General features: G+C 40.2%; 1 non-coding gene across 1 annotated transcript; it reads left to right on the forward strand.

Annotated features, from left to right (window-relative positions):
- Nucleotides 1-11,564: 11,564 nt before the first annotated feature.
- LOC138815277 (U6 spliceosomal RNA) lies at nucleotides 11,565-11,671 on the forward strand. Its single transcript, XR_011368248.1, has one exon. It is a non-coding gene; the product is annotated as a U6 spliceosomal RNA (small nuclear RNA).
- Nucleotides 11,672-14,399: the final 2,728 nt, after the last annotated feature.

A 14,399-nucleotide genomic window follows, 5' to 3' on the forward strand; every position in this document is an offset into this window, starting at 1 on the left:
TGTGAGCAGAATCCGAATGAGACACAAATGAGAGCACGAAGCCTCCAGCACACTAGGGACAAAGTGGGGGCCGTGTCATTGGCCAAGAGAATGTTCTGGTTCTTAGGAAAGCAAATTAAATTAAAACATGCTATTCTCTACATGTGAAATTCTTTCAGACCTCTCTTCAAATAGAATGGCCCCTTTCTGTGGATTTCCTGAAAGTGGGCATTAGAATTTCATAAAGCAAATGTGTACATTCAGAGCTGCACCGAGATGCATCTTCATGATGTTCAAAGTATCCATGGTCCCCATCCAGATGATCAGATAGCAGAGGAAGCAGAGGAAGTAATGAGCAGATAGACTGCTCATTTATACCAAAATGTTCAGGTGCCGGGCACCAGTGGTTCATGCCTGTAATCCTAGCTACTCAAGAAGCTGAGATCTAAGGATCGTGGTTCAAAGTCATCCCAGGCAGGAAAGTTCAGTGAGACTCTTATCTCCAAACAATCACCAGAAAACTGCAAGCGGCACAGTGGCTCAAGAGGTAGAGCATTTGCCTTGAGCTGAAAAGCTGATGGACAGTGCCCAGGCCCAGAGTTCAAGCCCCAGGATGGACTAAATAAATGAATAAATAAATAAATAAATAAAAATGTTCAGGACCTGAAATATGTCCTATCTCACAGATATCTGTAGTCCAGAGAAAACTCCTTTCCAGAGGCCCATGGAACCCAAACAGCTCTAACCTAAAGGAAAACACAAAAAAATGGTAGTATTTTCGGTACCAGTGCTTTTGAAACCACTCCACCCTACCCAGGAAGCCATCTATTAATGCACAGGTGGATCTAAATATATCTTTCTGATGATGAGGTGACAAGCATAAAAGGGAATGTCATACCTAGCCAACCTTGAAGGGTAAGTCATGGTTTCTGCTATTTTTAATTCCTCCTCCCCTTCCTCCTTTCACACTGGTTCCTGCAACTTTGTCTGTCTCATGCCACTGCCCCATGTCACCAACACAGTTGGGAAGACTCAGAAAAACATGTTTTACACATTTTGTGGCCAAAGATAAATCCAGTGCCCAGATCACTGTGATATGAAACTAAAGGCAAAAAGCAATGCCACTGAATATTATGGGAGGAATGGGCTTACTGGAATGAAAAGATGAGGCTGCACAAGAGCTTGAAAAAAAAATCTACAGGATCAGGTGGACCTGTTGCAACAATGAGAAGTACAAAATGTCATGTCAAAACCAGCTTTACAATGTCGGTGTGTGGGGGGGAGGGGGGTATAATTGGGTGGGGGGAGGGGGGTAAAATTGGGTGGGGGGAGGGGGGAGGCGGGGAAGGGAAGTGAAGGGTAAACAAAGGAGGAGGCTGCAATGCTTGGTAAGAAATGTATGCATTATCCTGCCCATGTAATTGTAGCCCCTCTGTACAGTATGTTCTCAAATAAAATAAAATACAATTTAAAAAAATCTACAGGAATCACTAATGCTTTTATGAGATGCTTGGTTTTTATACTACTTCTGTTTGATAGGAAGAAAAGAAGTAAGTCATTTGGTTAGGTCAGAGTCAAGAGAATTTGCCAGACATTTGCTGACCAATTGCATGTTAATGTCTGTTGTCCTTACAACAAGTACATTGTTCCCTCTTATGGCCTTCTCCACATTCAGCAAGACTTTTACAGGAATTCTTCTGCAGCCTAGGACCAAGGGCAGAAAGGAGGAGAGGTTTACTAGGGGTAAGCCAGGTACCTTGCCTGAAAAGAACTCAAAATCAATAATAAAGCCAGGAGCCAGTGGCTATACAGAAGGCTGAAACCTGAGTATCATAGTTCAAAGCCAGCTGGGGCAGGAAAGTCCATGAGACTCCCATCTCCAATTAACCAACAAAAGGTAGTAAGTGGAACTGTGATTCAAGTGGTAAAACACCAGCTTTGAGAGAGAAAAAAATCTCAGGGACAGTGCTCAGGCCCTGAGTCTAACCCCCAGGCTCAGCCATAAGAAAAACAGACAAAAAATAATAAAAATACCTACTGAAAAACAGTCTGCTTTTTATTCTTACCACAGCAAGCAATTCCAAATAATGTCAGTGTTAACTTGCTCTCCCCACCAAAATCCATAAACAAATAAATAAAATCTTTCACTGCTCTAAGTTCCAAGCAATCACTGAAGTTGCAGTTGAGTTTTTAACAGTATAAATGTAAGCTTCAATTTAGTAGCTTTGCCTTGGGTAAACAATGCATACTATATGGAAGTTGATTTAGAGAATGAACTCCCTGCATTTATTTTGAGAGCCACTGCATATAACAGAGCTTGCTTTGGGCACAAGTAATATCTTACTCTCCCTGGTACAGTACTAGATATTCTAGTCAGTTCAGACTACACAATGATAGCATAGTGATTGTAGACAATCAGAATTTGAGTAACTTCAATTCTGTCATTCTTTGTGACTGCTTGGAGTTGTTAGTTGTATCTAAATTTTCTAGAATTTATTGTGAAGTGGGTGTTTATGCATTGATACCAAACATTGCCTTTTGTTGAAGACATTTCTTCCTATTTAATCTATGCCTTTATTTTCAAAATTAAAATTGATTTTTAAAAGTGTTTTACAGTCAAGGTAGGCCAACACTTTACTAGTATTGGTGATATATAGTTTTTATCCTTTTCTTCAAAAAATATGTTAAGGAAAATATTTCTGTAACTGTTTTCCTTTGAGGGACTATAATATTTCTTCTATGTTTATTAGTATGATACAAGAATTAATAAAGATATTCTGAATCATCATGTTTCATCTTATGATTATTATTAAAAGTAATTTTGTCACATAGAAAACCTTTACTCGGTGTGTCAAATATTTGCCCCATTACCAATTTTGTTCTATGGCTCCATGACTCTCCCATACATGCTCATCCTTCTCCTATCCCTGACCTCATCATGGCAAATAGAACACATTTGAGAGAGAGAGGAAGATCTGAAACATCTCCCATCTCCTATTTCCCTTCCACTTTTCCTTATAGAGAAAGAAGAGAATTAGGATATGAAATTAGAAGAGTTAAAACTCAGTCTTCCACTCTGAACAGAGACCTGACCTTTCAGGACCTATACCTATCTAACCAGGAAAACGGAGCCCAGCCCAAGCCAGAGAGGAAGGAAGGAAAATTCAGAAAGCACAAAGCTATTTTAACTCTCTGACTCCCATGAAGCCATCTCTAGCCACAGCTCTCAGTAGATTTCCTGCCTGGAGGAACATTTGAGAGCACACTGTTCTAAAATGCAAATTTAATCAGTATGCCTCCCACCCCCTAACACCCAGGCTGTAGTTCCTATCACCCAAAGAGAAGAGAGTTCATCCAGGCCTCATTCCTCCCCTCCCCTCTGAGACTTCTAGCTATGGTCAGCCCAATGCTCTTAAACACCAAACAATCTACTCAAAACAAGACAGAAAATATTTCCCACCCAAATTTGGCAAAGGATTATCATCACTCTTCATGTTTCTAAAGGATCTTATGTCATCTAACAATGATTCATTATGTCATTAAGTGTCACATTTTCTTCACATTGGTGATGGGGGAAAGTTGTGATATTTATTTTTCATCTCTTACTTAGCTGAGTATAATGAATTCCACGCATGGCCTATTTCTGAAATCCCACCAATCAAAGGAAATTGTAAAGTTCACCATAGTAACAGCTCTGTGTCAGTGGCCCGCATGAGAACCACGCAGCATAGGAAGCATTGGCCAATCACCAGGCAGAGGAATGCCACAATCTCATAACAACCAAGAGATCTGCATGGCAACATCAGTTGCTATATAAAAGGAAAATTAGAAACAATATTCTGTGAGGCAGAAATGAAGGTATTAACTGTAAGTCATTGTTGAGTCATGGTTGTGAGAACTGATCCTAAAATACCCACCTAAACATAGCACAGATAAGTACCTGCTAGATCCAAGAGTCCCGTGCTAGGAACATGGTCCTACCAGCAACTGGGCCCACCTGTGGAGCAAAAGAGACCGTCCACTCCTTCTGAGTAGGAAGGAACAAGGCTTTTGAATGTGAGTAACAGGAAAGTGTTTGCAGAGCAAATTGTACAGAAATCATCATATTTGATCCTGTGAGGGAGGCAGAGCAACTATTATTGTGACTAAATTCTCCATCTATTCCCCTCCAACTCTCCTGCAGCTTTCACATCTTAGTTAATGGCAACACAATTCTTCCATTGTCCCGGATGAGAAGCTTGGCTATGTTCTTTCTTTCACATTCCTATGCAATCCACCAGCAAATACTATTCTTTGTACTTTCCAGATGTGTTCCGAATCCAACCTCTGCTCATTACCTCTGAAGCAACTTCCTGGTTCAATTCGCCGTCATTTCTAACCTGAAGACAACAGCCTTTGTTTTTCACTGCTCCTCCTTTTCTTGCCTCTCCCACCCCCTGCATTACTCTCAATGCATCCCAAAGCACAAGCCTTTGGCTCACAATCCATCCTATCTCAATAAAAAAATCCAACACGTCAACATGGTTACAAGACTTCACCCAACATAGCTCCCTTCTTGTTTCTTCTTAGACCTCATCTACTGCTATTGTGTTTGCTCACTCTCCCTTCTCCTCTGGAACATTCTTCATTTTTGTTCAATTATCACCTTCTCAGTGAACCATTGTCTGACTTTCTATGCCCTCAGCTCCTCACCCTCTTCCCTGCCCACTTTCTAGTGGCCATCTAGAGCAAATCCTGGCACATAGTAAGTACTCATTAAGTATCTCATGATGAATAAAAGAAGCAGTGCTTTACAAAGAAGTCAGCCTTAAGAAGGTCACTGATTTGCTTAGAACTCACAGCCACAATGGAGTAGAGCCTGGACTTAAATGCAGATCAACACAGGATTCTCCACACTGTGCTTTGCCCACTATACCACAGTCTGTTTTCCTTTTTCCAGATCTATCATCTCTTCCAGAGTGCTGTGACCATACTGCTTCCCTGGGATGGCAAGCTGGACCACTGTACTGATGAGGCTGCTGTGGGCTTAACCATCAAAGGATGGAGAGTGGGGATGTGATGACCCCTTGGGAGTGGACACCTTTCCAGGGAAGTCAGGAAGGTTGGCTGACGTCATCTCAATGTGACCTCTCCACCCCTTCCAGGTCACTTTTCTTGAGTGGAGGAACAAGCCTTTTGACTCTTTTTTTTTTTTTAAACCAGGGCTGAGAACCGAACCCAGGGCCTTGGGCGCGCCAGGCAGGTGCCCTTCCGCTGGGCTAAACCCCCAGCCCCGCCTTTTGACTCTTTGGCATTCCCATCTTTTGTTTACTCGTCTTGGCTCAAAAACAAGGCTTTAAATGGAATTTTTAATTTTCATAATGTTTCCTCGTGGTTCTTGCTAATTCATTCGCAGGGAGCTTCAGAGTTATGTGAAGTGTTCACTGCATGACTAGTTGACTAGTTGGAAAGAAATAGAACATTTCAGCCACCAAGTACGGCTTTAGTCTGCACAATGAATAGATGAGTTTTTGTTGTTGTTTTACTAGAAACTACCCAGGAAGAAGATTATGTGAAAGAGCATTTTTTTTTTTAGCTAAAATATACTGAAAACTATTAGTAGCATGGCTGTATCCTTTATCCTGATTTTAGCAATGGAGAGTAAGGAGTAGGGAGTGAGAGGCAGAGACAGAACAGGAAGAGGACTAAAGCAATGGCTGTTTGGGAAATGCTGGTACACACACACACACACACACACACACACACACACACACACACACACACACACACACACACACACACACTGAACTTACCAAACCATAAAGATTCACCCACACTTTTGCTCGGTTTTGGTGGAAGAAAGAAAACTCTTTTCTTTTTTTCTTCTTCCCAGTACAGGGCTTGAACACAGGGCCTGGGCATTGACCCTGAGCTTTTTCTGCTCAAGGCTAGTGTTCTACCACTTGGAGGCACAGCACCACTTCTGGTTTTCTGATGGTTAATTGGAGATACGAGTCTGACAGACTTTCCTCCCTGGACTGGCTTCAAATTATCATCATCAGATCTCAGCCTCCTGAGTAGTTGGGATTACAGGCGTGAACCACCAATGCCCAGCTAGAAAATTCTTCTATCAAGAAAGCAGACCCACCAGCATCTGTTATTATTAGATTTCTTGATAATGGCCATTCTAACTGGTGTGAGGTGGAATCTCTATGTTGTTTTGATTTGCATTTCTTTTATGGACAGAGATGTTGAGCAAACAGAAAGGGGATCCAAATAGGAAAAGAAGAAGTAAAATTCTCCTTCTTTGCAGAGGACATGATCCTGTATTTAAAGGACGCCATAGGAAATGGCACTGTGGCTCAAGTGGTAAAGCGCTCGCCTTGAGCTAAAGAGCGCAGGGACAGCGCTCATGCCCAGAGTTCAAGCCCCATGACTGACTGAAAAAAAAAAAAAAACCCACCATAGACTCCTCTCCCAAGTTACTTGAGCTGATCAAAAACTTTGGCAAAGTAGCAGGGTATAAAATTAACCCACAAATACCAGTAGCTTTTCTGTATGCTCATAATAAGAAAAGCAAGGCTGAAATCAGGAAAACAACTCCTTTTGTAAGGACCTCAAAAAAAAAAAAAAAACACCTAGGAATTAACCAAAGAGGTAAAGGACCTCTATAATGAAAACTTTAATAACCTAAAAAAAAAAAAAAAAGAAATTAAAGCAGATTTAAGGATGTAGGAAAACATCCCATGCTCATGGATAGGGAGAATGAACTTTACAACCTGGGGACCAAGACTGCGGGTGGGGGGGGGAGGGAATTGGGAGAAAAAGGAGGGAGAGGGGTAACAAGGTTTGACAAAAAAGTGTACTCATTACATTACGTATATAACTGTAACCGATCTGTATATCAATATCAACTTTACAACAAAATAAAATTACATTAAAAAATAAATAAAAGAAAAGAAGAAATGTTAGAGGGCCATCAGGTAGGGTGAAAAGTAAAAGGAGATGGTGATAAATAATAAATCCAATTAAAGAATATTATATATCATCTATTAGTATATATTCTCAATGTATAGAGAACATTATACAGTATTTATACAGTACATCATATAAACAAAATATATACACAGAATATACACACATCATTAAAATATATAGGCCAATCTATATCAACATATATGTTAATATATGCACATGTTGATGTGACACGTGAAATGTGTGACACATGCATGACGTTTTCATGACACATATGAGACATGATGTGTGCAGCACATGAGACATATGTGGTATGTGATGTATGGTCCATGTGACATATACAACCTATAAGACATGTGTGACATGTGTAGTATTTGCTGACATATGTGATCCATGTAGCAATGTAGCACATGGGGCATGTGTGGCATGGATGACATGCATGACATGTGTACGTATGACAAATGTGACTGAGAGGTCCAACACGTGTGGCATATATTGGCATGTGTGGAAAATGTGTCATGTGTGTTGATTTGGCATCTGTCATTTGCAACAGGTGTATCATGTGTGTCAATTTAGCACGTGTTGCATGTTGATTTTGACATGTGGTGACTGTAGCATTTGTGCCTTTTTGACGTGTGTCAGTTTTGGTGTGTGTCATTTATGACACATGTGCTGATTTTGACATGTGTGGTGCTTATGACATGGATGTTGGTTTTGCCAGCCTGCAATTTATGACGTGTGTTGATTCCACATCTGTGCCATTTATGAGGTGTGCTGCATTTGTGACATGTGTCAATCTTGACATGTGTGTCCATTGTGACATGAGTTGGCTTTGACACGTCATTTGTGACGTGTCGTGCCTATTTTGACATGTGTGTCAATTTTGACATTCCTATCATTGGCGATATGTGTGCCATTTGTGTCAGGTGTGTTGATTTGAACATGGGCAACATTTGTGCCATGCTTGTCAATTGTGACATGTGTGTCAGTCCTGACATGTTTAACTTTGTCATACATCTCTTAGATGTTATGTGCAAATTTGGGGACTTCTAATTTACACATATCTTTTTTTCACTATCTAAACTATAAAGAGAAATGGGCAAATGGATTTTCTTCTTGACTGATTCAGAAATTGTCCTTTCCGATGTAAGAATGTACTGTGTGAATGTTAACTGGACGTTTTGAAAAGACCAGTACTGGGGCTGGGAAGGTGGCTCAGTGGTAGAGCGCTTGTCTTGCATGCACGAGGCCTTGAGTTCGATTCCTCAGCACCACATAAGCAAAAAGAAAAAAAGCCGGAAGTGGTGCTGTGGCTTAAGTGGTAGAGCGCTAGCCTTGAGCTGAAGAGCTGAGGGACAGCACTCAGGCCTCACGACCAGACACCCCCCCCCCCAAAAAAATGAAAAAAACAGTACTTCCGGTTTCTACCCCTCCATCTTCTCTATTTTTTTGGGGGGGGTGTGGGGAGTGGGGGGGTCCGGTCTTGGGGCCTGAACTCTGGGCCTGTGTGCTGGTCCCTCAGCTCTTCAGCTCAAAGCTAGCGCTCTACCACTTGAGCCACAGCGCCACTTCCGGCTTTTTTCTTTTTGCTTATGTGGTGCTGAGGAATCAAACCCAGGGCCTCACTCATGCAAGGCAAGTGCTCTACCACTGAGCCACCTTCCCAGCCCCCCATTTTCTCTATTCTAAGAAAGTGTCTTTCCAGGGTTGGCATAGCCACATCTGTAGCACTTCTGAACCGAGTGGACCCATTGACCCAGAGTTGGCAGCAGATACACATAGAAATGTCCACTTGGGCCTGAATGTTCACAAGGGCTGATGCTTATGATTATGTGTTGAGTTGGGACCACCAAATCTCAGCAAAGAAGTGGTCATGTGTTCTTCCATAATTTTCATCTGTTTAGGTGATGGTAAAATGCAGGTCTTCCAAAGCACAAGTCCCAGAGACAGAGCCCCTGCCCCAAGACTCTGACTAAGAGCAATTATATCAATTACTAACCTTTATCTCTACAACAGAATCAATGTATGTTTAATAAAATGGCAAAGACAAATTCAAATTCTTGTTGTCTTCTTTCCCACTGAATGCTTTACTCATTTTCATATATTGTCTTCCCCAGCTCCAGCAAAGTACCTTTATGCTCTATTTTCCCCATAATTCCTTATACTTGGTGCTTTGAAAACACTGGTCTCTTTGCTTTGACTCTCTTTCACTTTCCCCATTCCTGATTATCCCATTATTAACTCAAATCAGATACCACTATTTCTGTGCCAGGATCCTTTCTGGGCATTTCTAGAATACCTAGACCTCTTTACACCACAGAGGTAACCACACTATATTTAAATTTTCTGCTTAGTTAATAAGAGTACTCCTAATGATGAGCACATTTAGGGCAGAACTAGTCTATTTAATGTTGTAATCATGCTACCTAGTAGACTGGTTCATCAGTGATGCTTAATAAACATCTGGTAAAAACAAAATAGACTATTAAATCAAAGGCACTGAACTCTGACCAACTTTAACCAAGATACAACTGTGACCAAATTCAGTTATACTCATTTAGTTACTCATTACCATACAGCAAAAGGTACTGGATACAGTGTGTCTATCAATGGCCTGATCAAATTAAAGCCACAGAGCACATAAAAATCTCCAGACACATATCTTGTTCAAAGCCATCAACAAATATATTCTCCTCAATATACACAAACTTCACTTCAGATAAAAGCTTAGTTGGATGGCCTCAAGTCTTGCATATATTCAGTTTACTCCTTATAAACCTCATTTTCTTCCTTTTGTCCCCATGTGTGGAAAAAGACAGCTGATGCCCAGTGTTCAAGGCAGTTTTCACAAAGGTCAACTAGCATTCAAATTTGTGCTGGTAAAATGCATTCCTTCTCTTTCAAAACTTAAATGAGAAAGGACAGCTTTGTGAAATGGAGAAGCAAGAACAATATTGCTTAAATAAATTGAAATTTGCACTTTGATTACCCTGCAGTTTCTGCCATACTTTACTGGAAATGTTCCTTGTGGTGCAGATTTTCTCCAGAGTAACATCATCAGATGAAGCCATCTTCACTACAGTTATTTCCATCCATATTTGCAAAGGACATAGCTAAAACATTCAGTAAGGAATACTTGAGGCATTTACAACTATTTAAAACTGTAACGTCACAGAAAGCTCTGTTAAAAGACAAATGATATATATCTTTATGCATGCTTCTGACCCCAAAGGAGGTATATCACATTCACATTAGGAAGTAAAAAATGTCCTTCACAAACAATGAGACTCTGATAACCGCAAATATCCCATACCATCAAACTACAGAAAGCAATGTGTTCCAGTTGTCTTCCTTAAAACAATACTTTTTAAAGATGCCACATGAAGGGGGTCCATGTCACCAAGTTAAATATTTTTAGAACTTAGTAACATTGACAGAATGTTACTTCCATGCACTGAGATTTTAAATTTTTTCCTGCCTGGTTTCCCTTTTGGCAAAGCTAGTTGTTCTTTTTAGAATTTAGAGTTGTTCTGGGTTTTTTTTTTTTTCAGATTAATTTGAATGAAAGTTAAAAAAACATACAAAAGTATTAATTTTAATTAAAAGTAAAAATCAAATATAGTTAACTGAAAAGCTATTTTTGATATCTGAATAAAATTAAAAATATCATGCTGAGCACGGGCTTCCCTGACACAACTTGTGATTTACTAGGGGTGACTTCACACAGGGCAGAGACAGTAGCCTCCATTGCTGAGTTGAAGGGTAGTTTTTTTGTCTCCTGGGAAATAAAAGCTTCCACCATCTGCTCACTGAGGCTCTGATTTTATTTTAAACGCGGGAAAGTGTGTTTAACTCAGTTTAACTCAGTAGTTAGTAAGTGGAAGGTGCTGACTCTTTCATTCATTCACTATCCATGCATTCAATCATTTACTCATCATAACAACGAAGAGAAACAGGCACTGATGATGAGATTAAATTGTTTACTTAAAAGAAGCACAGCAAGACTTGACTTTCTCTCTAACCACTATTTTTAGATTTGCTTTGTAAATTCTCCCTTCCATATCTTGTAATGTCTTTCAATTTGCTTCCATCATTTTTCAAGTGTTATCAGTTGCTTTAAAAAAAAAAAGCAAATTTAATTGAGCTTATAGTTTCAGCTTACTCTTTTAGAGTTGACGTAGGACAAAGTGACCCTTGGTCTTAGTGACTAGATTTTCCCCCCTTCTCTTTCTCATTTGTGTCTTATAATTTAAAGATGGCTGAAATAGAAAGGATAATCAGTCCTCTTACAGTGCTACAACAAAGCCCTCTATCACTAGTGAATTAATAGTTTCAATCCTAGAGGGAGAATGTTGGACTCTACCTGAGGTCCAGTGGAGGTTCTGTTGCCAACCTATCCCATGGACATCAGCCACTCTTGTGGCTCTGGATTAGTCTGAGTACACACTCAGAATCTCAATGCTGGGGGGTCTTCTAACATTACATTTGAATATCTCCAAACTCCCAGGGACACCTACCAGATCTCTGAAGCCTGAGTTTAATGATAACTATTTGGGGGTGCTCAATGTCTTATTCTTTTATTCTTGGGTCCATGGTTTTTCTCTGAGTAATTATGTATTTTTTTAAAAGTAGCACTTGCTTTGACAGTACATCTATTAATATTGGAATGATACAGAGAACATTAGCATGACCCCTGCACAAGAATCCAATGCATATCCTACAAAATTAAGAATAAGGAAAGAGGTATGATGGGAAGGCATGGGTGAGAATGGTGAAAGGGCTGACATCGGTCAAGAATATTGTATTCATAGGCAGGCACCGGTGGCTCACGCCTGTAATCCTAGTTACTCGGGAGGCTGAGTTCTGAGGATCATGGTTCTAAGCCAGCCTGGGCAGGAAAAATTCGTGAGACTTTTATCTCCAATAAAACCACTCAGAAAACTGGAAGTAATGCTGTGGCTCAAGTGGTAGAGTGCTAGCCTTGAGCTGAAGAGCTGAAGGCTAGCACCCAGGCCCAGAGTTCAAGCCTCATGACTGACAAAAAAAAAAAGAATATTGTATTCATAAACTGCTTTATTAAATGGCAACTCCTTTGTACAACTACTTAAAGATAATTCTAGAAATTCAAATGTGAAATGGGGTCAATATTATATGCCTATATAAGCAACAGATATACATATCCATCTCAACTAATGAGCAAATCCCACCTACTTCCCCCAGATAGATGTGGGAATGCAAAATCTACCATCACAGCAAGAACTGTCTGGATGTGACACACTCTTGGGGCTAAGTTTACCCAGATTTTTGTGTGCCTTCATTTTCTCATAGCACACAAGACATTAATCAAATTGGCCCTTTATGATAATGCTGTCAGGAGCTGTCAGAAACACGCAGTTTCACTGTTCTCACAGGTCCTGTTTCCTTAATTGAAGTTTGTAATGATAAATAGCAGCAAGTGGTTCCAATTCTCTAACTTGGGAACTTGTTCCTAAGGGTGACTTGCTCAAATGGACTAAGAAAAGCAAAGTCACATTGCTCTCACAGTGGATGATTTCCTTTTCACTGGCATTAAAAACATAAGAATCTCATTTAGAGTGTCCTATCAAAAACCAGAAATGCTGACTGTCGTGGAAAACTTTATTTCTGGGATTTGGGTAAATGAGTTATTTCAGTCACTAAATAAAGCTGTTTGTCAGAGAGAGAGAGAGAGATAGAGAGAGAGAGAGAGAGAGAGAGAGAGAATTACATTAAGACAGCTTCACTTAATACTTTAAGTATTGAGGGAACAATAGGATAGTTAAAAACATGTTTTATACCATTGCAATAGTAAAAGTCCCATGGCTCTGAATAGAAAGGGTTTCAAGTAAGTCACCTGCACTTTTAGCCTCAGGAATCGTATGTTCCTCTTATACCTATTTAAATAAATTTAACACCTCTTTAGTTACATATTGAAATAATAACAACACATTTCCAAGTTTGGTGTAATTTAAGAATATTAGAACAAGACACTATGTTGAAAACAAACTTTACAACTTCCAGGGGAGGGAGGAGTTGGGAATGGGGGAGGGAAGGATGATAGGGGCAAAACAAAGGAGGGGGTAACAATGCTCAATAGGAAATATACTCATTACCTTACTCATGTAACTGTAACCCCTCTGTACAGTATCTTTACAATAAATATATATATATATAAAGAATATTAGAATAGCACATAATCTATCCTTAGATCTCATATATAACATATTTGACACATGTGACATGCATGACATGTATAGCATATAATATGTGTTATACATGTGCTGTATGACATGCACATCACATGTGACATGTAGAATTGTGACATACATGACATGTGTGGCAGGAGTGACATATGTGGCTCCCAACATGCATGACACACGCTATATGTGGCATGCATGACACATATGGCACATGTCATGCATGCTGCACAGGTCACACATGCCACGTGTGTCATGCAGGACATGTGTGACTTAGGCGACAATTGCTACATGTATGGTGTGTGACTGCATGGCATACATGGCACATATGACATTTGTGACACACATGACATGGATGGCATGTGTGGCAAGGAGACAGGTATAAGATATGTGACACACATGACGTGACATGTGACGCGTGTGATGTGTGTGACATGTGCGGCATGTGTGACATGTACGGCATGTGTGGCACATATGCTATATATGACATGTTACGTCACAACTGTGATGTGTGGCTGTGACACATGCAGCATATTGACATATATGACATGTGTGGCATGTGAGTCACATGATATATATGGCATGTGGCATTTGTGACATGTGATACATGGCACATGTGGCATGTGTCAGACATGACACCTGTGGAAACTGTGACATGTGTGCCATATGTGGCATGATGTGTGACATAATGTGACATCCATGACACAATGTGACATGTGCAACAAGGATGACATATATGGCATATGTGACACAATGACATGTGACACGGATGGCATTTACAACACATATGGCATGTGTGACATCTGTGACAGGTGTTACTTGTGTTACACATGTGCCAGATGTTCCGACCTGCAGGACGTCAACGAGGGCAATGAACCTAAGCTAGAAGGAATGAAGGGACAAGAGACACGAAGAATGACAGCAAGACAAGGGTTCTGATCAAGCTGCAAATTTTTATTTTTCACACAGGTATTTATATGCTTGGAATAAGGAAGCTTTTTCATTGGCCGTTAAGGAAGTTTTTTAATTGGCCATAGCAGTGCAGGATGTTTGCTTAGGACAGGGGGAAAGGGTGGTCGTTAGCAGTTGCAGGATGTTTACTTAGGGCAGGATGAGGGTCGGATTCTGTAAACTCAGCCTCAAGATGTTCCAGTGAGATAGTCAAGCCTATTATGTTGAGAGACTCAACTTTTGGCTCCCGACAAGATGTGACATATATGACATATGTGACACACATCCATTTCTTCATAG

This window comes from Dipodomys merriami, unplaced genomic scaffold (assembly GCF_024711535.1).
Source record: "Dipodomys merriami isolate MVZ:Mamm:240054 unplaced genomic scaffold, mDipMer1.0.p SCAF_63, whole genome shotgun sequence".
Taxonomy (NCBI): domain Eukaryota; kingdom Metazoa; phylum Chordata; class Mammalia; order Rodentia; family Heteromyidae; genus Dipodomys; species Dipodomys merriami.